Source organism: Myxine glutinosa, chromosome 2 (genome assembly GCF_964187855.1).
Source record: "Myxine glutinosa chromosome 2, kmMyxGlut1.1, whole genome shotgun sequence".
Classification (NCBI taxonomy): domain Eukaryota; kingdom Metazoa; phylum Chordata; class Myxini; order Myxiniformes; family Myxinidae; genus Myxine; species Myxine glutinosa.
In genome coordinates, this window is record NC_136262.1 from 61897053 (window position 1) to 61923103 (window position 26051).

The 26051-nt window shown below is 50.6% G+C and overlaps 1 long non-coding RNA gene across 1 annotated transcript; it reads left to right on the forward strand.

Moving 5' to 3' along the window:
* On the forward strand, positions 1–26051 carry LOC144891047 (uncharacterized). Its single transcript, XR_013622680.1, has 3 exons — positions 1–77; positions 10564–10646; positions 21650–26051. It is a non-coding gene; the product is annotated as an uncharacterized LOC144891047 (long non-coding RNA).

Consider the following 26051-nt stretch of genomic DNA (forward strand, 5'->3'; position numbering starts at 1 on the left):
ACGTCATCGTGACGTCATCTGGGTTATTTCAGTATTCAAGATGGCGGCTTCACGCGGCGTCATCGCAGCAAAGATTGGTATTTACATCAGCGAAGCGACGGGTCATATATATTGTAGTTATAGTAATACATATCGGTAGAACATGAAATCACAGTTTGTTATTCATACATAATGATAATAGCGCGTTAAAGGATGGCCTGGGCTGACAGGATAACCTCCGATGTATTAACACCCCTGCCCTGAGCTGTCCTGTCTAGCTTGGGTTAGAATCCCGACCCATCCATAAACTATCATCCCGGTGTTTCACAGGCTGGTGAATCATCAATGTGTGCCGTCCCTCCAATGTTAAACTTGGTGTCTCTTCTTCCGACATTAGTTGGTGGACGTTAAAGATCCCCACAGTGTTCTTCACGAAGAGTGGGCGAGCTATCACCGGAACGCTGAACAAATTACAACTTCCTGCTCGAACTGCTGCTGGGAAGGCAACAGCAAACGACCCAGTATAACCATTGTTCAGGAAGCTATTTTGGCGGCAACAGTGCCCTTTAACAAGTATGGTACATCAGATATCAAATAAAAATTACAAATGAATAGTGAAAGCAAAAAAAAAAAAAATGAAAAGGAAATTAAAACCACTTAAATAACGACAGACACGGACATGTAGAGAGGAGAGGGGAAGAAGAGAGATGTGAGGGGAGGGGAGGGACAGGGGAGTGGAAGAGAGACAGGAGTGGGTCAGAGACATGGGAGCGGGGAAGAGACATGGATGCGGGGAAGAAACATGGAAGCGGGGGAGAGACATGGGAGCGGGGAGAGACATGGGAGCGGGGGGAGAGACATGGGAGCGGGGGGAGAGACATGGGAGCGGGGGGAGAGACATGGGAGCGGGGGAGAGACATGGGAGCGGGGGAGAGACATGGGAGCGGGGGAGAGACATGGGAGCGGGGGAGAGACATGGGAGCGGGGGAGAGAACTGGGAGCGGTGGAGAGATATGGGAGCGGGGGAGAGACATGGGAGCGGGGGAGAGACATGGGAGCGGGGGAGAGAACTGGGAGCGGTGGAGAGATATGGGAGCGGGGGAGAGACATGGGAGCGGGGGAGAGAACTGGGAGTGGTGGAGAGATATGGGAGCGGGGAGAGACATGGGAGCGGGGGGAGAGACATGGGAGCGGGGGGAGAGACATGGGAGCGGGGGGAGAGACATGGGAGCGGGGGAGAGACATGGGAGCGGGGGAGAGACATGGGAGCGGGGAAGAGACATGGGAGCGGGGGAGAGACATGGGAGCGGTGGAGAGAACTGGGAGCGGTGGAGAGACATGGGAGCAGGGGAGAGACATGGGAGCGGGGGAGAGAACTGGGAGTGGTGGAGAGATATGGGAGCGGGGGGAGAGACATTGGAGCGGGGGAGAGACATGGGAGCAGTGGAGAGACATGGGAGCTGGGGGAGAGACATGGGAGCGGGGGGGAGAGACATGGGAGCTGGGGGAGAGACATGGGAGCGGGGGAGAGATATGGGAGTGGGGGGAGAGACATGGGAGCGGGGGAGAGACATGGGAGCAGTGGAGAGACATGGGAGCTGGGGGAGAGATATGGGAGTGGGGGGAGAGACATGGGAGCGGGGGAGAGACATGGGAGCAGTGGAGAGACATGGGAGCAGTGGAGAGACATGGGAGCAGTGGAGAGACATGGGAGCTGGGGGAGAGACATGGGAGCAGTGGAGAGACATGGGAGCAGTGGAGAGACATGGGAGCGGGGGAGAGACATGGGAGCAGTGGAGAGATATGGGAGCGGGGGGAGAGACATGGGAGCGGGGGAGAGACATGGGAGCAGTGGAGAGACATGGGAGCTGGGGGAGAGACATGGGAGCAGTGGAGAGACATGGGAGCAGTGGAGAGACATGGGAGCTGGGGGAGAGACATGGGAGCATTGGAGAGACAAGGGAGCGGAGGGGAGAGACATGGGAGCAGGGGAGAGACATGGGAGCGGGGGGAGAGACATGGGAGCGGGGGAGAGACATGGGAGCGGGGGGAAAGACATGGGAGCGGGGGGAGAGACATGGGAGCGGGGGAGAGTGTGGGGGAGAGAGAGTGGGAGGAGGGGGATACTTTTGCCAACTTTTCCTGTCACTTGAGACGGCTATTCTTCCTTGTAATTTAAATAAAATAAACTACTGTAAAAGTAAAAATAGGACAATGAAAATGAGGATTCGCAGCTTTAAATGACACCCTTCTAAAGCAGCCTCTATACATCTATATATTAAGGTAGCGGCAGTTTTGTGTCTGTCTGTCACGCTACGTCATTACGTCGATGATGTCATTACGGCGTATGATCGGCTGACTCCACCGACCCCCATTTTAATTTATATGCCGTGCAGGCCAAACACGTCGTTGAAGCAGTCGAACCTGTCATATATCACAATCGCCGTGCTCTACCTTTGAGTTTTTTCATTCAGTGTGAAACACAAACAAAGCGATTGTTAAAATCATATCAAAAGCATATACTTCATGGATCTTCCAACGACACTATAGGCCAATAATATTGTACTAACGTTCATTATTAAAGGGGTGTATTATTTCACAACCCACGATGTTATCTCCCATGGACAAGAAGGACTTTTATCGTTGAAGATAATAAATCGTACCGCAATGACGTATTATTTATATATTACTCCTATACTAATTGCATATACACTGCCCAAACAAAGAGGGGGCTTCCGTTGAAATCTGTTCCATGGGTCCCTGCTCATATACGAGTAAAATTGTGCCTGTGATCGGCTCAGCCATTGTGTCCGTTGAGTATGATAGTGAGTCCCATGCTTTACTATTCCTCGTCACAAAGGGAAATCGTCCAGCTTTGTTTGGCAGAGACTGATTAAGGGTCATCAGACTCAATAGCATAATGTGAACCGTGTGTCCACCAGTGCGAGAAGTGCATCGATTGTCGACAAGTATCCTGATCTATTTCGTGATGATGTGGGCACTTTCAAAGGCACCAAGGTAAAGATTCATATGGATTCCGTGACTAGACCTGTTTTCCATAGGTCTAGGCCTGTACCATACACGATGAGAGCGAAAATCGAGCAGGAGTTCAATTGTCTGCTGGATGAAGGAATCATAGCTCCAGTTGAATACTGTGACTGGGCTGCTCCAACTGTACCCGTGCTGAAAGCCGATTGGAGCTTACGTATCTGTGGGGACTACAAAACTATCATAAATCACTATTCAAAACTGGATAGATAATTGGACATCCTCTGCCCAAGGCCGAGGACCTGTTCACAGCTCTCATGGGAGGTGAAACATTTACTAGGTTGGACCTGACTAACGCCTATGCACAAATGGAACTTTTGGACGAATCTAAAACTTGTATCAATACACGTATCAATACATACCGTGGACTATTCGTGCACAATCGATGCCCTTTTGGCATTTCTCGGCCATACCCATTTTCCAGCTAAAAATGGAGAACTTATATTGAGAACCATACCCAGTACGGTTGTGTTTCAGGATGATGTATTGGTGACTGGTGGGTGAGCCCAGGAACACCTCCAGAACCTCAACGAAGTGCTCAGCCGTCTCCGTCGTGAGAAATATGTCTTCATGGCCCCTGAGGTTGAGTTGACTCAAAGTGGATCGAGACTGCTGTTGTACCCTCCACAATATCTGCTATTACAATTGAAGCCCAACGCAATATGTTCGCCATGCATGGTAAAGGGTGTTTCCCTAAAGAATGCCTTTTTAGCCGCGTCGCAGGCGCTGGTCATAGAGTGCCCTCTGCTGTTGTTGTTGTTCTTCTTGTTCTTCTTCTTCTTCTTGTTCTTGCAGAGAAGACAAAACCTCAAAGCTCCACCCATTCTGGGAACCATAGCTCCACCCATTCTGGGAGAGGCTTCATATAAACAAATATCCACCATTTTATTAACTCGCATAGCTTTGAGGCCTGTTTTGTAGGCCCGTGGTGTCTTCCTCTCTCACACAGTTTTATTTCAAATCAAATTCGATATATCATTTCATTTTTCACAGTCGTTAACATAGTTTTAGACTCGGTTGAAAAAAAACGGGAAGAAAATCCGATGAAAGTTGCCCTTTATAGAACGAAATGAATTCTCAAAGGCCTGTAACTTCAAGTCCATTGAGATATTTTTTTTTTAAATCACGGCATGGTCAGTCATACACCGCCCGAAATAACAGACGGGAAAATGCCGAGATATATAAAAAATTCGTCCATTTGATGACAATCGTCACGATGAAATATTTAATTTATACGTCGTCACAATAATGTGGAGAGAGGAGCATAGCTTCGTTCACGTGTCGCCACATACGGGAAATTGCCGAGATATATATTTTTTAAATCGCGGCATGGTCAGTCATACACCGCCTGAAATAACAGACGGGAAAATGCCGAGATATATTAAAAATTCGTCCATTTGATGACAATCGTCACGATGAAATATTTAATTTATACGTCGTCACAATAATGTGGAGAGAGGAGCATAGCTTCGTTCACGTGTCGCCACACACGGGAAATTGCCGAGATATATATATTTTAAATCGCGGCATGGTCAGTCATACACCGCCTGAAATAACAGACGGGAAAATGCCGAGATATATTAAAAATTCGTCGCCACACATGGGAAATTGCCGAGATATATTTTCACTTTGCACAAAAAATAACATCAAGTAATCGAATCAATAGGAATGTCCTGTGCCTATAACATCGACGTTATAGGCACAGCTGCATCTAGGCATTGTGTAACATCGACGTGGCTTTTGTTTTAATTAAAACTTTTTGTACTTGTTTCCCGACCGGATGCACACCTCAGACTTAAATAATTTTTAATCGATTTTCCGCCAGCGGCTTTCACAAGATTCAAATGCGTTCGAAACAACCTCAACAAATTGCAAAGGAGGTCAGTATCACCTTTTATTCCTTCCAAGACCTCGTTGATTATATCCATTAAACGGTCACGGGAACACTGTTCGCTCTCTGAAAAATCCAACAAGCAGTCTTCAACTCGCTTTTTCATAATGGCTCCAAGGTTCTCCGCTGGATTGAGGTCTGGCGAATTTCCAGGCCATCGCCTAAAGCCAACGCTGTGAAAATAATGCAAAACAAAGCCAATGCTGTGCAGCCTTAACGGGCCTGAGAGTGTCTGCAAAAAGCTTGCGTGCAATTCCAAACGCGACACAGGCGATCCTTTGAGCGGCGAGTTTTTCGGTCACATCTAAAAAAAATATAGATTTTTTTGGAAACTTTTCACCTTGCAGCGCACGCGTTGTTGAGACTTGCTACAATTAATTATAATCACTTGTACGTTCACATTGCGGTATGTGCGAGCGCGCGATTCGTTTTGGGAAAAAAAGGCATTCTTTAGGGAAACACCCTTTATTCCTCATTGCATTGTATCGGACAACGGCTCATCTTGAACCAGTTGCTCCATCCAAGCCTGCCAGCAATGGCCTAGCTGAGAGGGCCGTTCAGATCTTAATGAATGGATTAAACCTGGAACGGAAGCGACAATACAAACTCGTTTGGCCCAAGTCCTATTGAGTTATCGCATTGAGCTATTGAGTTTGAGGGGGAACCTCTACGTTCAGTGACCGCATCATGCTACTGGATGTTCTGCATCAATGTTAATGGGCTGTGAGTTAAAGACAAGGTTGTCCCTTGTGCACCCAGATACTGTTGTCAATGTCGAAATGAAGAAATTTCAGCAGAACCACAATCACCACCATACGTCTGTCAATCGTGAAATTAATGTAAATGATCCTGTGTTTGTTCTCAATGCCGACCTTGGTGAGAAGTGGTTGTCTGGGGTAACTATCGAGAGTGTTGGTAGTCAGATTTTCCTAGTAAAACTGTCTCATGGAAGACTTCAGTGGAAGCACCTTGATCAACTCAGGTTGCTCCATACCAAGCCAGCAGAACCACCTGAATTTGTTCTGCTACCTGTTCAATCATCCGAGAGATCACCTTCATTGCCCCTCTTATTTGCACATGCACCTATACAACCTATACCAGAAACATCGGCTGACCAGTGACTTTCCCATCGAGGATGTTTCGCCCACTGTGAGCGGAGTCGTTACCGAACCACCAACTACTGTTAGGCGTTTGATCCGCACATGCCGTGCGCCGATGCGCCTTGACCTTTAAAGGGGGAAGTGTAACATACTGTGATGCCATATCCTCTTCCGGGCTCTGCCACTTGGTGGGCGGCCCAAGTGGTTTTTGGCATGATCGCTTCTGGTTAATACACTTGCCTTTCTCTCTCTCCTCTCGTGATGAAGCAGATTCTGATGGCCTTTCTCTCTCTCTCTCACCGCAGGCAGGTTGGTGGGCTTTCTATGTTCTACCACCTCCTCTCCGGACTTGCACCACCTGTTCTTTGCTGTCAAAACAGATGGGAGGTGGACAAAGGAGAAGGACGGGCTGAAAGGCAGAGGAGAGAAGCAAGAGCAGGATTTGACAATATGGACTTCGATGCCATCTTGGCTCATCATAAATACGGGGTCAAAGAAGGGCGGAACCTTCTCTCCCTTATTGTATGAGAAAGACACAAAGTCCAATAGGCAATGGGTCCAAGGGGTATAAGATGAGGACAGAGTTATATGGACGGAATATGGGGCAAAATTCTGCAGTGAGGCCATTTGAGGTGAGCGAAGGTAAGGGAGGGGAAGCCCATGACAGAGGGACTTGACAAGGCGCCATCATGAATGTGAGCAAGGAGACTATTTCTAGAGTTCGTCCTTGAGAATCGCAAGATGATATTTTTTCTGGCTTGCGTAAGAAGATCGACATATTCGTTGCAACCCCAACGATAAATTTGGCTCAGCTTTGGAAAGCTATTTCCAAAATGTACATTATAAGTACATTATAAGCATAATTGTTACAGGATGGCTGGTAATTGAAATTCTGGGAAATAATTCCAAAATTGTTCTTTAATAACTCAAAAAGGTGTAACGGAGCAGCATTTTTCTAAGTATGTTTTAATGTAGAAACCAAAAGGGTGTTCCAGACATTGTGTAAGCAAAACGTCTCCCTGAGCCAATGTGCACTCAGATATTTTAAAGATCCTACGTCTTTTTCTTGGACGCTGTCTGGTGGAGACCTGAGAAGGGAATACTGATCTGTTTTAAAGCGAGCTGTACTATAATGTCTGAATATGTCTGACTTGCTGTTTGGTGTTCAGTCTGAAGGACAAGGCACCGCATTCCCGAGTTACCGTTCCTGGAAGGTATGCAGTTCCATCATAGGCCAATGCGGGGGGGGGGGGGCAGGGGGGTAGGGCGGAGGGGCGGGAAGGGAATTGATGGACGAGGGAGGAGCCTGGGGGTGGTGGGGGCTTTTGGGGGGGAACTTCTACATTCACCGACCATATAGCGTTGGCATACCGCCGTCTGCGCACAAAACGTATCGAGATCACGTGAACAGCCTCATGGTGCTCAACGAACCTGAAGGATGGTTTTGACCATTTGTGATAATAAACACTGATCATTCCAACAAGCTCATGGAAACATTACCATTGCCAATAATTTCTTATTTTTGGGTGCGTTTGTTGTTAACAGACAACCTAAAGTCTATTTCAAAACTTTTTATTTTTATTTTTATAAAATGGTGTTCATCGGACAAATTTTCTGTCTACCCTTTATGTGAAGTCTTTATTGTCTAGACTAGCAGAAAACCCCTTAAAATAACGGCAACCCTTCTGTATTTTCACTTCAGCCTTGAAAACTCGAGCCAAAATCTAAATTAGGTACAAAAACCTTCATTTCTTATACAAATTGCTCGTCCCTTAATTTGGGTGGTGTATAGGCCCCAGACCGCTGTCGTCGTCACCCCTCAAAATAATAAAAAATAATCTGGGTTACACACATGAGGCAAAAACATGCCTACTGCTTATACGTACACTACCGGTCAAAAGTTTTAGAACACCTCAATTTTTCCAGTTTTTGTTGAAATTTACGCAGTTTACTGTCCAGTGAATAACCTGAATTGGTACAAAGGTAAGCAGTAAACTGCTCGAGGTTTAAAAAAAAGTTTAGGTGAGCAAAAACGGGAAAATAATGTAAATTGTATAGTTATATTGTAAAAAAAAAAAAAAGGCCTTCTTCAGGGAACAAGTAATGGGTTAACAACTTACAGCTGTTCTGCAACAATGAAAGTAAATTAAGCCTTGAAAGTTGATGCAAACAATTCCTACAGGTGTCCCAACCTCTGCTGATTACTTGATTACAAACCCCCCTGTCTGTATAAAAGCATTATTGGAACAGACTGTTATTACACCCTCTGAAGCATTATTTGGACAATATTGCACTGCAGGAAGTAGTTTATTGGAAACTGGAGGAAACTCTGACAGGAAGAGGTCTGGCAGACCCAAAGCCACAACAGAATCAGAAGACAAGTTTCTGAGAGTCAATAGCTTGCGTGATAGGCGGCTCACAGGACAACAGCTTCAAGCACATCGTAACACTGGTCGAGGTGAGCAAGTCTCAGTTTCAACTGTGAAGAGAAGACTTCGAGCTGCAGGTTTGACAGGTCGAGTGGCAGTAAGAAAGCCATTGCAAAGATGGCAAAATAAGAACAAGAGGCTTGCCTGGGCCATGAAGCACATGAAGCATGAAGCACCGCCAGTGGACTACTGAAGACTGGAAGAAGGTCTTATGGACCGATGAATCAAAATTTGAAATATTTGTTTCATCACGCAGGGTTTTTGTATGCCGTCGAGTAGGCGAAAGGATGGTTCCTGAGTTGTGACACCAACTGTCAAACATGGAGGAGGAAGCGTGATGGTCTGGGGCTCTTTTGCTGGATCCAGAGTCGTCGACTTGCACAGAGTGACTGGCACCCTGAACCAAAAGGGCTACCACAGCATTTTGAAGCACCATGCAATAGTATGGCTCTCTTTTACCATGGGTCTTATTGAAATGGCGACAACAATAAGACCCATGATATTAAAGAGAGCCATACAGCCCTGCTTCTTCTTGTATGCCTGTCCGCCACTCCCAATGAATCTGACCAAATTCCGACCAAAATTTCTACTTTTAAAAAGAAAAACACAGACAGAGTACTCACCTGTGAAAACTAACATCCTTCTTCTGGGTATTACGATTTGTGCACCCGTAGCAGGCACAACTTTTCGGCATCTTGCCACTAGAAAATATTCGCGACAGAACTAGGTCATGTACATGTACGTTGTCAACAAATGTTGCCCCCAAAAAACATGGCTGCCGGTTGTCCTTGTCGGCATGGGGTCACGTGGTATGTACACCCTCTCGTCTATAATATAACTCTATGGCACCTCTATATCTCTGAAACCATTCGATGGAAAAAAATGAAAGGTGGCTCTTGTTATGCACTCCCAATGGGGAATAACATATGTTAATGATGATGTCATGGGTGCCCTCATTATGACGTTATAAATCGACAAGTAGAATGCTTGATGCAATCAGTATGAAATTTCTTGAGCGTGATTAATCTCGGGATAAATTGGTCGAGAATTTTTTTTGATGACGTCACCGGTAATGTGTTCGGCAGCCATGTTTTTACAGCAGAGCCCGTAAGGCAATGCCATCTGGAACAGCGTTTGTCTGTCCGTCCAGTGTATGATGTATGTCCCTCACAAACGTCCACCAGTCAGAGCTGAGGATCTGGTCACATGACAGATAGACCGCAGATCCAAACCCAGCTACACCGTTGTTAGACTATCGGGTCTTGTTTTTTCAGGTTACAATTGTGGGTGGAGTCAGGCCAGCTGTCCAACCAATGGGGGTGAAGGTAATCCGTCCACATACACATACACATATGTCAACGCTCCTTATAGTATGATCATGCCATGAAGCAACTGTCCCGCAAATGGTAGAATCAAAAAATAATACTTTATCACATTAAAGCTCAAATTTGAGAGCATTTCAACCTTCAAACTTGGTTACTGGTTTCTTGTGAGGAAATCTCAGATAAAACCTTTGAAGCAGTTAAATTGTGTCTGTGTATGCGTGTGTTTGCGTGTGTGTTTGTGTCATATGTCTAGGAGGAGGAACACATTGACAACGATAATACTAATTCTTTTCTTCTTTTTTTTGTTAAGGTTACGTGAGAAGGAAAAAAATTCTCAAAAATGTATAAAATTCCTGACAAACCTTCTGTTGAGGAACAAAGAATCCGGATTTTAAAAATCCTCAGAAACAAACATTCCAGACAGAGCAGACGTTTATTTCTCACAGCCAACATGGAAATTCCAATTCTTCCCACCCCTCCTGTTATATTTCATCCACAAGCGGGTTAGGTGGTGGTGGTGGTGGTGGTGGGGATACATTTACAGAGACTGTTTTGGAGACAAAATTGTGCCAATAGCAAGCTGTGTATGTCATCCCTCATATATTATGCTTTCATACCAGCATCTCACTGCTTCCAAGGTGCAAAACACACGGTTTCTTGTTACAACTCTACCCCTTGGCTGTGTTTTCGGTGCGGTTTAGCCCCCAGATTATAACTATGATCCCAAACTTTCTCTTTTTTTCTTTCTTTCTTTTTTTTGCCCTTTCCTACTGCTGTGACACTGTGTACAGGTGTAGGTCCTCATACAGCCGCTCTTCCAGAAAATGATGCAGCCAAGCAACCGCAGGCTGTATACGAACCACAACCACCAATGGTAGGGTTTTTTTTAAATCAATGTGTGCACTGTGCTTTGGATGGATGTTAAGCTGGACATCCTGTCTGCCAGCATATGTTGGTGGCCGTTAAAGATCTCATGGTGACCTTTGCGAAGAGTTGGCGAGCTATCGTTAGCACCATGAGCAAATTCCAAATTCGTGCCCTAACTACTGTTGGGAAGGCAATGGCAATCACCCAGTACAACCCTTGCCAAGAAATTGCTTCGGCAGCATCGACGCTCTGTAACAGAGTATGGTACATCAGAACCTGCAGATCAGAATATTTGAACGAAAATGACCTGGGGATTATAATATAGAAGAAGAATATAATAATATCATATAGAAGAATATAATATAGAAGAAGAATATAATAATATAATATAGAAGAATATAATATAGAAGAAGAATATAATAATATAATGTGGCGGACACAAAAGCCCACTGGCGTGGTGACATCATTCCACGCACCAAGTGGGCGGTGGCCACGCACGAGGGGTAGGCGTGGCCTCAGGATATACACCGGGCGACCAGCCCGGAAGAGTTCAGTGTTACAGTGTAGTCTTACAATAAAGACGTTCATATGTTACCGCTTGTCCGCTTCCTCCTTGCTCACAAGCAGCGCGCGTAACGCCGCGCTTTACTGGTGACCCTCGACGTTGGATCTGCCGTAGCGATCCTTCCGAACACGACGCCATTGCAATGGCCAACGACAAGTCAATGGCGATTAAACTTCCCGAATTTTGGGAGGCCCAGGCCGAGGTCTGGTTCGTTCAAGCCGAAGCCCAATTTCAGCTTCGGCGCCTCACCAACGACGACCTGCGCTACTGCCATGTCGTCGCCTCCCTCGGGCCCGGCACGGCCGCTCGAGTTGTGTCCGTCCTTCGCCACCCACCGGACGGCCACAAGTACGAGGCACTCAAGCGGCTACTCCTAGCCACGTTCAGCCTCACGGACGACGCACGGGCCGACCGCCTCCTGGATCTCCCCGAGCTCGGTGAGACGTGCCCGTCGGTCCGAATGGACCATATGCTGTCACTGTTGGGCGACGAAGCCCCCGGTTCGCTATTCCGGGCGCTTTTCCGTCGCCAACTTCCAGCGCAGGTTCGCCTCGCGTTGGCCGGGACCGGGCTAACGGAACCCCGAGCATTGGCGGCCGAGGCGGACAAGTACTTCGCCGCTTCGGACACGCGGGCGAGCGTTGGCGTGGCCGTCACGGCCTTCGACGCTGCTGTTCCACATCATCATCTTCTACAGCACGCTGAGTTTCAGCAGCATGCTGATACGCACCTCGTGAACGCCGCCACGCCCCGCCCACTGCCGCGGCGAAAACCGCCACCGCGGGGAAACCCGTCGACTCCACCGGCCTGGCGGAGCCAGCCGCGCTCCTCCAGCTCCACCACCTGGTGCTGGTTCCACGCCAAGTTCAGCCACGAAGCTCGGCGGTGTCATCCGCCGTGCTCCTTCAACGGGTCGGGAAACGCCCGGGCCGGCGCTCAATTGTGGCGATGAGCGCCGGCCGTTCGAGCAGCCTGCTGTTCATAACGGACACCTTCTCCGGGCGCCGTTACCTGTGCGACACGGGAGCACAGGTGAGTGTCATTCCCGCCGGCACGTCAGACAAGCACGCCGCGGGTGGGGGCCCCGCGCTGCTTGCCGCGAACGGGACGCCCATCCGTACGTATGGAAAACGCTGCCTCTCTCTGCGGTTTGGAGGGCAGGTTTTCCGATGGACGTTCGTCACCGCCGACGTGCCCATGGCACTGCTTGGCGCGGACTTCCTGTGCGCTAATGGGCTCCTGGTCGACGTCAAGCGCAGACGGCTTGTCCAGGCCGAGACGTTCAGCTCGCTCGCATGTGCGTTGCCCAGCTCAACGAGCGGCTTGCCAAGCGGCTTGCCGAACGATTCGGTTCCGGCCACGTTGGTCTGTACGCTTCCGGCAGCGGACGCATTCACCCGCCTCCTCGCCGGCTTCCCGGCCCTCACGCGGCCCACCTTCTCGGCGGGGGCCGTCAAGCACGGGGTGGCCCATCACATCCCCACCGTCGGGCCACCGGTCTACGCCCGGGCACGCCGCCTCGAGCCGACGGAGCTGGCGGTGGCAAAAGCGGAGTTCGCTACCCTGGAGCGACTCGGCATCGTTCGGCGCTCAGAGAGCGCTTGGGCGTCGCCGCTGCACATCGTGCCGAAGCCCGGCGGGGGATGGCGACCGTGCGGGGACTATCGCCGTCTCAATGACGCCACGACTCCCGACCGCTACCCCGTCCCCCACATTCAGGACTTTTCCGCCCGTTTGGCGGGCAGGTCCTTCTTCTCGAAGGTGGACCTCATACGCGGCTACCATCAGGTCCCCGTCAGGCCGGAGGACGTCCCGAAGACGGCAGTCATCACGCCATTCGGACTCTTCGAGTTCCTGCGCATGCCCTTCGGTCTGAAGAATGCGGCTCAGGCGTTCCAGCGACTGATGGACAGCGTCCTGCGCGACTTGGATTTTGTCTACGTCTACCTGGACGATATCCTCGTCGCCAGCGCGTCCCGCGAAGAGCACCTACGCCACCTCCGCACGCTCTTCGAACGCCTGGGCCAGCATGGCCTGATTGTGAATCCCGCAAAGTGCCGGTTCGGCGCCGCCACAATCGATTTTCTGGGGCACCGTGTCACCAGGCACGGAGCCGTCCCCCTGCCGGCCAAGGTGGAGGCGGTGAAGGGGTTTCCGCGCCCCCGCACGATCAGAGGGCTGCAGGAGTTCCTGGGCATGGTGAACTTTTACCATCGGTTCCTGCCCCGTATCGCCCAGCTCCTGCGCCCCCTGCACGAAGCTCTCCGAGGTAAGCCGGGCAAAGGCGACGTTACCTGGACCGAGCAGATGGACACGGCGTTCACGGGCGCGAAGCTCGCCTTGGCTAACGCCACCATGCTCGCTCACCCGGCGCCCGATGCACCGATCGCCCTCACCACCGATGCCTCGGACTACGCGGTGGGCGCGGTGCACGAGCAATGGGTGCGTGGAGCTTGGCAACCGCTGGCGTTCTTTAGCCGGCAGCTTCGCCCGCCCGAACGCCGTTACAGTACCTTCGACCGCGAGTTGCTCGGACTTCACTTGGCGGTCAGGCACTTCCGCCATCTGCTCGAGGGCCGGGCGTTCACTGCCTTCGTCGACCACAAGCCGCTGATCTTCGCGATGGGCAAGGTCACCGAGCCGTGGTCGGCCTGGCAGCAGCGTCACCTCTCGGCCGTGTCCGAGTACACGACGGACATCCAGCACGTCGCGGGGAAGGACAACCCGGTGGCGGATTGCCTTTCCCGGGCCGTCGCCCACGCAGTCCACCTCGGCATCGACTATGCCCGGATGGCAGCGGACCAGGCCGCTGACCCCGACGTCCAGGCCTTGCGGACCGCCGTCACGGGCCTCCGCGTCACCGAGGTGCCGTTCGACGGCGCGGGCGCGGCCCTCTTGTGCGACGTCTCCCTCGGGCGTCCTCGCCCCATTGTGCCCGCGGGCTGGCAGCGCCAGGTGTTTGACGCCATCCACGGCCTGTCCCACCCGGGCGCGAGGGCCTCCCAAAGGCTGATCGCCGACAAGTTCGTCTGGCATGGCCTCCGGAAGGCCGTCCGCGGCTGGGCCAGGACATGCCTCGCGTGCCAGCGCGCCAAGGTGCACCGGCACACCCAGGCCCCGTTGGCCCCGTTCACGGTGCCGGAACGCCGGTTTGACCACGTCCACGTGGACCTGGTGGGACCTCTGCCCCCCTCGCGGGGTTTCACCCACGTCCTCACCATGGTGGACCGCACCACCCGGTGGCCGGAGGCCGTGCCCTTGGCGTCGACAACGGCGGCCGATGTCGCGCAGGCTTTCATCGCCACCTGGGTCGCCCGGTTCGGCGCCCCCTCAGACATCTCATCCGACCGCGGCCCCCAGTTCACCTCGGAGCTCTGGGGGGCGGTTGCGCAGGGGCTCGGGGTCCGGCTGCACCGAACCACGGCCTACCACCCCCAGGCTAACGGCCTGTGTGAGCGATTTCACCGCTCATTGAAGGCCGCGCTCCGGGCCACCCTCCGCGACGGCGGCTGGGTCGACAGGCTCCCCTGGGTCCTGCTGGGCCTCCGGACGGCGCCCAAGGAGGACCTGCGCGCATCCGCGGCGGAGTTGGTCTTTGGGCAACCGCTGCGGGTGCCGGGCGAGTTCCTCCCCGACTCCACGGCACCATGGTCCGCGGCACAGCAGCGCTCCGCTCTGCAAGAGACCGCCCAGAGGTTCGCCCCGGTGCCAACGGCATGCCACGGGCACCCACCGACGCACGTCGCCCCGGAGCTTCGCACGGCGGAGTACGTCTTCGTCCGCCACGATGCCCATCGGACACCACTGCGGCCCCCGTACGACGGGCCTTTCCGCGTGCTGGAGACCGGGGCGAAGCACTTCACCCTGGACATCGGCGGTACTCCTGACCGCGTTTCGGTAGACCGCCTCAAGCCGGCCCACCTCGATGTGGTCCATCCACCGCCAGTGGCCCGACCCCCACGTCGGGGCCGCCCTCCTGCGGGCGGACCCCCGGCACCGCCCAGCCCCGCCGCCACGGCACCCCCCGGTCCTGCACCCATCCCAGGGGCAGCCAGGGGCATCCCACCTGGTATCCCTGCACCCCAGACGCCGCCGATCGCCAGGGGGCGCTTCGGCCGGGTCATTCGTCTGCCCCGCAAACTGGCCCTCCAGGTGCGCGGGAATTCTGGGGGGGCGCGTGTGGCGGACACAAAAGCCCACTGGCGTGGTGACATCATTCCACGCACCAAGTGGGCGGTGGCCACGCCCGAGGGGTAGGCGTGGCCTCAGGATATACACCGGGCGACCAGCCCGGAAGAGTTCAGTGTTACAGTGTAGTCTTACAATAAAGACGTTCATATGTTACCACTTGTCCGCTTCCTCCTTGCTCACAAGCAGCGCGCGTAACGCCGCGCTTTAATAATATAGAAGAATATAATAAAATCATATAGAAGAATATAATATAGAAGAAGAATATAATAATATAATATAGAAGAAGAATATAATAATATAATATAGAAGAATATAATAATATCATATAGAAGAATATAATAATATAATATAGAAGAAGAATATAATAATATAATATAGAAGAAGAATATAATAATATTGTTGCGAATATGGAATTTGGCCTCCATATCCGCTTGTAAATATTCCCCTATTTTCCCCAATACTCCCCAACTATCCCCAATCCCCCATTCCCTAGTCCCATTGTCTGTAAACAACAATCAGTAGAGCCGACCTTCCCCTTATTCCCCCATTAAATGTCGTGCCCAGGTCCACCGCACCACACGTAGACAACTTTCGGACATCTTGCTAGTTATTCTTAGTCTATGTCAGTTAAGGCCTCGTTTCCATTAATTATGACTTCGTTGCACCAGAATGTGATTATATGGCATCAGTAGTGAGTTTAGGACCTTTCCCATACCTCCTTCCATCTTCCATACCTCCTTCCATCTTCTTCCACAACTATAACTACAACAACAGAGGAGATGGGGGCGGCGCGGCGGCGCGGGGGAGGATGCGTCCTCACACCGGCTCGGCGCTCCACGGGGTTACCAGAGGGGCTGGCTGTCAGCTCCTCGTCAAGGGCGGAGCCTGGTAACCCCCCCCCGCACCCAATCAGAAGGGCGGACCGATTCCATCTGGGGCGGAGCTAACGAGCCGAGGGCGTGTCACTCCCCGCCGGATATACGTGGCGACTTAGCGGACGTGACGTGAGATGCGCCCCCAGCTGGAGAAAGAAGTACCTGCGCGCGCTGAGTCAGATGCGCCCCGCCTGAGAAAGAACGTTGCCTGCGATCGCTGAGAGAGATGCGCCCCGCCTGAGAAAGAACGTTACCTCCGAGCGCTGTGACCTCCCCGCATCTCTGGACCGGACCGGACTGTACCCTGCCTTGAGCCAAGAGTGCACCTTGAGCCATCGCTACCTGCCTTTCCCAGCCATCAATCCCCGTGTGAGTCAGCCGTTGTCCCGTTTATCTGTCGTCTGTCCGGGGTCAATATAAGAGTGTGTCTAAGTGCCTGTCTTCCTGTGATATACCTCTTGTCCCTGTAATCTAACCTTTCCGTACGAATATAATTGAGAATCGAAACATTGGTGTCTGTCATTATAATCCAGCCGGGTGTCTTCTTTTTCCTTATTGATCCAGCGTAGCGCGGCTCCGTCAACGTTCGAGTACAAGCGGGTAATTTGTGCGGACACGACGGCCATTCCGCTCGGCCCACCTTAACATCAAAGTCGTGTCTGTAACAATTGGTGTCGAGGAGTGAGATTCGGACCCGGGACTAAATTAGTTAGGCCCAAATTTTGGGAGGGAAAATCGATTCGGAGCGCGTACTGCGCTCGACAAAATCGATCCGGAGCGCGGTCCCGCGGTTACTGCGCTCGACGAAATTATAACAGCAAAATTTGGATTTGTGTTACGAAACTCGAATTTTGAAAGTCGCGCTATGGCGGATCAAGACGGCTGGGGTCCGGTAGGGGAGAGTGAAGCAGGGTCGGTCCAGGACCAAATTGAGACACGTGAGGAGAGCGAAACAGCGGGGGTAGCAGACGCGCGAAATGGCGCCTCGCACATAGCTACGGCGGCCGCACCCGCTGCACAAGTGGGAGGGATGGCCCAGATGCAGGTCCTCATGGAGCAATTTATGGCGCAAATGCAGGCGTCCCTCAAACTGCAGAGTAACCAATTGGGGGTAATGGGGAACCGGATGGATGCTCAGGGTGAGCGATTGGAGGGCCAAATGGGGGTAATGGGGAACCGGATGGATGCTCAGAGTGAGCAATTGGGAGTAATGAGGGACGAAGCGAGGGGTACTGGTGAGGGGTTAGACAAGAAATTTGGGAAGTTAGACAATAATTTTGAGGGGTTGGACAACGGGATAAAAGAAGTGAAAAATGGGTTAATGGGGGTAGAAAATAGAATGGCTGCCCAGGAGAATCAGATAGAGGGAGTGAAAAATGGGTTAGAGGGGTTAGAAAACAGTATGGAAGGCAAATTGAGGGACATGAGGGACCAAGCGGAAAGGGAAGTTAACCAAATGGGGCAGCAGATAGAGGGGGTCAGAATGGGGGTAGAAACTAAACTGGATGCTCACAGGGAGGAAATGGAGCAGATGAGGGTGGCATCTGGGCAGGAGATGCAAGTGATGGGAGAGGAGATCAGAAGAGGTGTGAGTGAGGAGGTCGGAGGAGTGCGCGAGGAGGTGAGGCACTGTAAGGAGCACATGGAGAAAGAGGTGAGAAAGGGGACTGTAAAGTTACAAGGGGGCATAGAGGTCCTGACGCAGGAGGTGGAACAGCTGACGGAGGGACAAAAAGGACTAACGGAGCAGGTTCAAAGGAACACTGCGGTATTAGGAGGGTTGAAAGCGACACAAAACGACATAAAAAACGACTTGATAGCGACAAAGAGGGAATGTCAGATGGTACGTGAGGGACTGACAACGAGGTTGGACGAGGTGATAGAGGTAATGGAGACGAAGGACCGGCAGGTGAGGACGCACATGGAAACGGTCAAGGTAGCCTTAGAGGATGAGCTTGAGGAGACGTACCGGGGAATAAAAGAGGTGAAGCACAAATTAGAAGAAGTGGAAGAAGGGATGAGCGAAATTAAGAAGCGACGGAGAGGGGATAAGAAAGAGATAAAAGAGGAGATAAAAGAATTGGTCCAAAGTCTGTGTTTGGATCGTGATGATGTGCTCATTAACCGGATGAGGGATTCGCAGGTGATGGAGGAGAAGCGAAGAGGAAGAGGACCCGGTGTAAGTGGTGACCAATATGGTCGTGCGTATGATGCGCCAGGGGATTTAATAAGCTTGGGGGTCGAGATAGACCCGGGTGTTCGTGAGAGGCCGTGGGTGAAGTGTGCGACAGGTCTGGTGTGCGAAAAAGGAGGTGTGCAAGAAAGTCCGACTCTGGGGTGTGTGAGGAAAAAGTGCGTGCCAAGGAGTAGTGAGGGTGCTGGCGAGAATGAGTCGGTCGTAGCGCGTGTGCGAGGGGGCACATGGAAGCGCGGTGTGGTGAGTGTTGCAGAGGGTGTGACGGGAGAGAGGTGTGTAACGGACGGGTGCATGAGGAAAGAGTGCGCTGTCAAAGGCAAGGAAGAATGCACACCTGTGGTGAGTGTTACAGAGGGTGTGACGGGAGAGTGTGCGCGAGGAAGGTGTGTGACGGACAGGTGCATGGGGAAAGAGTGCGCTGTCAAAGGCAAGGAAGAATGCACACCTGTGGTGAGTGTTACAGAGGGTGTGACGGGAGAGTGTGCGCGAGAAAGGTGTGTGACGGACAGGTGCATGGGGAAAGAGTGCGCTGTCAAGAGTAAGGGTGAGTGCGCTGTCAGGAATGGAGGTGAAAGTAGTGAGAGTGACATGGAGCGTGAGTTAGTTGTGACAGGTGAGCGAGGATGGACACCTGGGATGGAAGGATGCACACCTGGAATGGTAGAGCGTGAGTGGGAATGCACGCTGGAGTTGGTGGTGAGGCACGTGGTTGGGTGTGCGAATGAGAGCACACCTGTGATTGTCACAGAGGAGGTGACCGAGGAGGGGGCGCGAAGCGGTGTATTGGTGAGGTGTGCGAGCAACGCATGTGTGCCAAAGTGTTCGGTGGTCAGGTGTGTGACCAAGGCTGTGAGTGGAATGGGTGTACCTGGGTGTGTAAGGAAAGGTACGAGGAGCATGGGCACGGCTGGATGTGTGAGCAAGGAACGGGCTGTGGGGTGTAAGCGTCCAGGTGAAGCATCGACGTTAGACGGGATAGAGTTTAGAACGACTTATAGCCGAATCGGGCCCTCGGTGCGTGCTGGGCCTCGCTTTGAACGGCCGCGTCCGTGCTCCACTAGGCGGAGCGGGCAGCCCGATAGGAAGGGTCGTTATGGCGACCACGTTTTGTTGAGACGTGCCGGCAGGTCGAGATCGAGCCATGGGATGGCTCCGTGCCGAGATGGTGCGTGGGATCTCGGCCCGGGTAAACCTCCTTCCCTGCACCGAGTGCCGGACGCATCCAGCCGCTGGCACAAAACAACCAGCATCCATTGCTTGGCTTTACGAAGCCGGGCTTTGGACAGGGATTGGCGCACCGAGAGGTATTAGTGAGTCGACTGGGTGATGAGGTTAGTGTTTTGGACCCCAAATTAGAGAAAAACAAAATTTGATGATTGGCAAAGGATTGGCAGAGTGATGATTGGTAATGGTACAGTGATTGGCAGATGATTGGCAAATTTTTAATTTGTTGAAATTTGATGTGCAAAATTGGTAGTGAGAGACCCCCGATGGGGTGGGATGGCAAATCTGCCACCCTGCCCAAGTGTGGGGCAAATGCGCAATAGCTTATGGGGTGTATGGCAGTGAAAACTAGCCCGGGTGGGTTAGGATATTGTGTGTAGGGATCTAGAGAAGATGACCTTAGGTAACGTTAAGATTAGTTAGTGACTGATACCTGTAGTGGGGACGCAGGTAGATTAGTATGGATGATAATGACGAGGGAGCGCAATAGTTTAAAGGGACGACTGGGAAGCGCAAGTTTCAGAAGGGAGTAGTTAGATGAGATGATGCTGTGTGTGTGAGGATGGAACAGGTGTGATTGCACAGGTGTGCAACTGGACAGGTGTGTGGAACAGTGTATGAGTAGTGAGTGAGTGGATCAGCGCGAATGCGCTTGGGGAGAGAAGGGTGCAGGTGGCACCAGGTGTGAGAGCACAGGTGTGCAGGTACAGGTGTGTGGAGAGAGTTGGAGTGAGTGGTACGGAGTGGTGTGCATGGTGCGAAGGTGTGGATGGGGGAAGAGTGGACCCCTTTCACGAGTACCCGGGGCGGGTAGTGTAAGTGTTAGGTAGAGGGTGCAGGTAAATTGTGGTTGGATATTGGCATTTGTGGTGCGGTTGCAGAATGGTGTTGTGAATGGGTGCATTAGTGTTGTGGAAATGGCTGGGCGTGTAGCCTGTTAGTGTGTGTAGTTGGTTGGGCACTCCACCACTGTGAGGATGTCGGCCAGGTGAGGCCGCAGGTGGGCTCTGGGAGCCGGTAGAGTTGTGGATGGGGCCCGAGGATCCGGAGGACGGACCCGGGTAGCCCAGTGCCAGAGAGGGCACCGAGTGGGGAGAGTGCCAGAGGGCCTTCCCCAGGTAGTTAGGTTAGGGTAAGGAGCAGGTAAGCTCGGAGGCAACTGCAGTGGTGGAGGTGTGCAGGTGGGTAGACCCGCTGGGAGAGGTACACGCCACAGCCCAGAAATTGTGCGAGGGCACCGGGAGATGAATCGGGGGAGTGAGACCCCAAATTGAAGAGCACCGCAGTTTGGCCAATGGGAATTGGTTTTTAGAACCCATAGTGTAAGAGGGCCAATGGTTTGGCCGGAGAAAGACCCCGGGTAGTGTAAAGTTGTTAAAGTCATTTAGGAGATAGTTAGGATTGATGAACCTGTCGCACCATACGCAGCCACTTACCTGTGGTGATGATGATGACTCCACACCTGTGTTTTCTTTGTTTTGTTGCAGGAAATGGAATTGCTGTGTGGATTGTGAGATGCATCACGACGTGGATGAGACATTGGGGTGATTCCATCTCTCCCTCCCTAGGAGGGACTGATGATGAATTGGTAATGGCAAATTATGATGTTGAGTTGGAGATGGCAAATTATGATGTTGAGTTGAAAATGGCAAATTTGATTGGTTAGGAGGGAGAGAAGACGAATTTGGTTTATGGGAGGAACGGGGAAGACAGTAGGGATGTTTGTTGATTTGTAAAGTAGATGTTTATGGGTAGTGTTGTGTTGTGTGGATACAGTAAGGGGTAAGGGAGGGGCCATGTAGGTTACCTGGTGGGGGGGGGGGGGAGCGTACGGTAGGAACGTACCTGTCTCACCTGGTTCCCATGTGCCCCCAGTGTGCATTACCTTATATTGCGTGCACTTTTGCGCCCTTACCACCTTACTCACTTGTCTGCTTCTTTTGTCTCCCGCCTCCGAGGATCTGGCTTTGGGGTAGAGAGAGAGGAGAGAGAGGTGCTGGCTACGCAGTTGTGGGCCTGCACTTTCGCTGTTGGCTGCCTGGATCGATACACCATATGGACCGCAATGTTTGTGGCCACCCACAATGGACCGCAGTTCGTTTGCGGCCAAGCACCACCCGTTGATGGACCTATGGGTCAACGTGGCACCTATGCCATACAGGTGAACCACTAATAGTTAACACCACTGAAGGCCACACGAAGAGCAAGAGACACCTGCAGGGTTAGGGGTTGTCGAATTTATTTTTATTCCCATGAACAATGGTGACTGCACCGGATGGTGCTGACTGTGTGGTGGGGTGGTGCTTTTGATGCTGGGAAAGGGTGCTCTGCACGTTATTAAAGGCCGTCGGCCACAGAGCACTCGTGGGTTGGTGTATCGATGCTGGCAAGCGCGCTCTCTCTATGCATAACATCTGCATGTGTTCCTCCAAAAACAGGTCCTGGATCGTAGTGTAAATAGCAGCGTAGTCGTGTAAATAATGCTCCCTACCGGCTGTATGTTTAGTTTGCGAATTCTTTCCGGATTCGGTTATCCTGTGGGTGTGTTTCTGTGAGGAGAAGGGTGCAACGTCGCAGGGGGACATATTTACTCATTTGTGAATATCTGTAAAACTGTCGCACTCAGGGTAGAGTTAATAGTAGAGGGAACTACATTGCGTGCCACACTAAAGTAGGTAAAAATTTATCGGGTCGGGACGCCCCGAGGGTAGAGAAGGGTGCAATGTTGCGAATATGGAATTTGGCCTCCATATCCGCTTGTAAATATTCCCCTATTTTCCCCAATACTCCCCAACTATCCCCAATCCCCCATTCCCTAGTCCCATTGTCTGTAAACAACAATCAGTAGAGCCGACCTTCCCCTTATTCCCCCATTAAATGTCGTGCCCAGGTCCACCGCACCACACGTAGACAACTTTCGGACATCTTGCTAGTTATTCTTAGTCTATGTCAGTTAAGGCCTCGTTTCCATTAATTATGACTCTTCGTTGCACCAGAATGTGATTATATGGCATCAGTAGTGAGTTCAGGACCTTTCCCATACCTCCTTCCATCTTCCATACCTCCTTCCATCTTCTTCCACAACTATAACTACAACAACAGAGGAGATGGGGGCGGCGCGGCGGCGCGGGGGAGGATGCGTCCTCACACCGGCTCGGCGCTCCACGGGGTTACCAGAGGGGCTGGCTGTCAGCTCCTCGTCAAGGGCGGAGCCTGGTAACCCCCCCCCCCGCACCCAATCAGAAGGGCGGACCGATTCCATCTGGGGCGGAGCTAACGAGCCGAGGGCGTGTCACTCCCCGCCGGATATACGTGGCGACTTAGCGGACGTGACGTGAGATGCGCCCCCAGCTGGAGAAAGAAGTACCTGCGCGCGCTGAGTCAGATGCGCCCCGCCTGAGAAAGAACGTTGCCTGCGATCGCTGAGAGAGATGCGCCCCGCCTGAGAAAGAACGTTACCTCCGAGCGCTGTGACCTCCCCGCATCTCTGGACCGGACCGGACTGTACCCTGCCTTGAGCCAAGAGTGCACCTTGAGCCATCGCTACCTGCCTTTCCCAGCCATCAATCCCCGTGTGAGTCAGCCGTTGTCCCGTTTATCTGTCGTCTGTCCGGGGTCAATATAAGAGTGTGTCTAAGTGCCTGTCTTCCTGTGATATACCTCTTGTCCCTGTAATCTAACCTTTCCGTACGAATATAATTGAGAATCGAAACATTGGTGTCTGTCATTATAATCCAGCCGGGTGTCTTCTTTTTCCTTATTGATCCAGCGTAGCGCGGCTCCGTCAACGTTCGAGTACAAGCGGGTAATTTGTGCGGACACGACGGCCATTCCGCTCGGCCCACCTTAACATCAAAGTCGTGTCTGTAACAATATAATATAGAAGAATATAATATAGAAGAAGAATATAGAAGGGCATAAATTAATTAGACATCTGCGATCACAAAGTGAAGGGTAAGCCATCATGAAAAAAAGAAACATCCTGAAAATCAGAGAAAAATTATTCAAGTTATGATCAGAAAGATGTTTTCTGTAATTTTTTGTAAATCACAATCCGAAAAAAGTAGGTGGAGGACACAAAACAAATATGTGCACAACGTCAGTGCAGGTACACTAATATGATGCAAGAGCATCTTGGAAGGCCAGACGGTCTTTGAGATCCCGCATTGGCAAAATTATTGAGCGATGACAAAAAAAACGCGTTATTTTTTTTTCAGACCGACATGTCACGTTGACCTTTAACCCAGAGGGGTGTGATGTAAATTAAGTCTGCATGTGCCTAGCTCTTGACTCTTTAGAGGTGGTGGTGTTGGGGGCAACTTCATTCCGAGAGGCCAGACCTTAGTCGAGTTTTGGTTTAAAATGTTATTGTCTATAATTAGCTCATGACCTTAAAATTAGGTCAAGGTCAATAATTTATAACAACCCCCGCATTCTTTCTTTTCAAATTGTTGATGCAAAATTTCATTCCAAAAGTCCCAGCCGGCTCCGAGATACAGCTCAGAAATTGGAAGTACAGGAAGAAAATGTATTTTCTAAAGGGTAGTTTAGTACTCCTTGGGGTCTAAGAAACGCTGTGGTGCCATTAAAAATTGGGCGGCACTAACTGAAGTACAGGAAGAAAATGTATTTTCTAAAGGGTAGTTTAGTACTCCTTGGGGTCTAAGAAACGCTGTGGTGCCATTAAAAATTGGGCGGCACTAACTGTAGAAACTAACCCTACAACAACAATAAGTCTTCCCCTATCCTATAGGGGGGAGGCTTCATTAGATTAATTAATCTATCTCTTAATGTGTGTTTAAAAGAGCAGTCTAGTGAATTGCCCCAATAGTACTGCAGCATAGCGAACCAATTGTTCAACTTTTCATAAAAGCACCAAAACTCGTACACATGTTGACTAATGTATTCTGAACAATTCTGGATATGGAGCCACTCGAGATTGTGCCTTGGTCAGCTTTGGCGGCCATTTTTCAAAATGGCCGCCATTCCACTTTAACAACATGGGATATCTGTCATTGTTATTCGCTTTGCAGGTTTCTTAGAGGTGATAAATACTCCATGTGAAGTGCAATTACAAATAAAAACAATACACATGTCATTTGTGTTGATTTAATATAGTTCCAACTAGAGTCCCTGTATATAGAGAGTTGTGTCAACTCAAATTTGGACGCCATTTTGTGTCTAAGTGTGTCGGATTAGATATACATGTACATTCGCGATATGGGGTGATATATTCTAAACCTGCTAAAAAAAAATTTACTACACATATTTAGTCTTATTATTACATACAGGTGATATTTGTTTTGTCAAAAACTCAGCTATTGCCGTGAAAAAGAGCTGTGTGGTGATATTAAAAGTGGTATGGCAATGCATATTACAAGCCAACACTGCATATAAGAGCTAACATTATAAGTAAGACAAACCAATGCTGTCGTTCTCTGAATTTTAATAACTTTTAGAAAGGAGTGTGGGCATATCCAATATTTTTTAAAGGGTGCCGAGAGCAATTCCGGTGTAGGACTTCCAGCCGACATATAGTCTAACACACTTAAAACAAATTCTGTACGTGATATTGCCATATTTCTATCGTGTACAACTTTAGTTTTATCGACATTTATATTCAATTTCCATTGTAATGATTTAACAAGCTGCAAGTCAGCTTCTGTCTCTGACATAAGGAAAACGTCATCGGCATCTAGTAAGATTGAAACGTTCATTTATTACTACACCCTTGCCCAGAACTCTGATGGATATTGCCTGATCGATTAATGTTTCATAGCTGGCGACTTAATTAACACTTAATTTTCGACTGCGCCAAGCCGTAATTAAACAGAGAAAAAACTTTTAAAAATACCTGCAGTGTGCACGGTTCGTCTAGTCGAACAGATATGTAAAAGCACAGATAAGACGTCGTATTCACCATAACTTGTTTAATTTCACCAGGAACACGATGAGGCCAACACAGTAAACATTCAGTACAAAACTTGGTTCATACATTCAGTACAGAACATGATTCATACATTCAGACCGTAAGAAAACTCTGCCCGTAATACAACACTCTGACCAGACCAACACTTCATCCCACTACGTTCACTCCTCACAAGTGAAACTCATCACTACTCCGTTCACTCCTCACAAGTGAGACTCATCACTACTCCGTTCACTCCTCACAAGTGAGACTCATCACTACTCTGTTCACTACTCTCATATTGTATGTTTTGGGAACGATAGCTGTCACCAGGTTAAATATATAGGGATTGTCCAATGTGCAAAATCTTCCATCACTACAATTTGGCCATAAATCCCGGGGTGGGAAATATTTGAGCAAATATGCCACAAGACGCATGAGCACTGTACAAA